This window comes from Gavialis gangeticus, unplaced genomic scaffold (genome assembly GCF_001723915.1).
Source record: "Gavialis gangeticus isolate Ggan-Ray unplaced genomic scaffold, GavGan_comp1, whole genome shotgun sequence".
Classification (NCBI taxonomy): Eukaryota; Metazoa; Chordata; order Crocodylia; family Gavialidae; genus Gavialis; species Gavialis gangeticus.
Genome location: NW_017729033.1, coordinates 11079636 through 11081018, shown reverse-complemented (window position 1 = coordinate 11081018; position 1383 = coordinate 11079636).

Sequence of the window (1383 nt, the reverse complement as noted above, 5' to 3'; positions counted from 1 at the left end):
GTTCCCCTCGAGTCTGTCTTGCACCACGGTGGGGAAGTCCCAGTCCCTGCACAAGAAAACAGAGGTGAAGAATTGGTTAAAGAGGTCTGCTTTCTCCTCTGGCGCAACCACCAGATTGCCCAGAGAATCTTGCAGGGGCCCCACATTTCCCGGTGCTTTCTTCATCCTCCCTATATATTTGAAAAAGGACTTTTTATTATCTTTAATCTTGGACTCTAGTCCTAGCTCTATGTCTGCCGTAGCTTTCCTGACAGACCCCCTACAGGCCCGAGCAGACCCCCTACAGGCCTCTTTGGAGATAGCACCCCCCTTCCACCGGGTGTACGTTGCCTTTTTGGCAATCAGGCATTCCCAGATGCCCTTGGTGAGCCAGGGGGGCTTTTGGGCACTCTTTCCCCCCTTGCTTCACCCTGGCTGAAGGTGTTAGACTATTCTAAATACAGGATAACTGTTTCTGTTGATTCCCTCTGCCCATTCCTTAGCTCCATTGGGATGTAACTGGACTGGGGAGAGTAACTAGGGACTCTGGTAGAGCACCTCTGAATGAAGAGCCCTGAACCCTAGGCAACAGTAAGAATGCTTAGACTGGAGTCGATGTTATTTACATGAGGAACTATCCAAGTTATGACCGTATAAAATATGCTGTTTTTAAGGGTTTGGAGCAGGTCCATAGGCCACCTGTTCACTAAGTATCAATTTTGCATCAGATCTAATTTTCATTTATTAGAGAAATGAGTAAACAACATGTTGACACTGTAACAATTCAAAACATTTATTATTATGCTCATTCCCTACAGCCAAACTGCTTTTACAGGTTCTCATTATATTCTACCTTGACTACCAAATCACTTCCTCTCTGGCTATCAAAACATACACAAATTCCCCCTCTCCAATTCATGGATATACACCCTGTGAAAACATCTTTCTTACTTGTTCATTTGATCACAGTACTGACCTCCTTGATTCCTTTGACTGTCTCTTCCTATGTTCTCTCAAATTTAAACTCCTGGCCTCTGCCTTGGAACCTGTGTAATACTGCCGCTCCATGCATATTCTCCCTTTTCAGAGTACAAACTACGCTTTACCGTGCTCTTACTTACCAATATTACAGTTTTGCCGGTCCACTCAACCATTTCTTTATCATCTCTGTACCTTATTCTTTATAGCTAACTCTGGATGGCATCACCTCTGGGATCTCATTTGTAAAAATTCTCACCACTGCCTACTCTATTTTGTCTTAATAGCCTACTTCTCCTATGAGTATTATAATCTGTATAGAAAACCCCTTTTGTAGTTCCTCTTACCTGACCCAGCTATAGTAGTTTCAAAGGTATTTGGGGCAGGACTGTCCCTTCCTACATTTCTAGGAAGTGCCTAGCACAT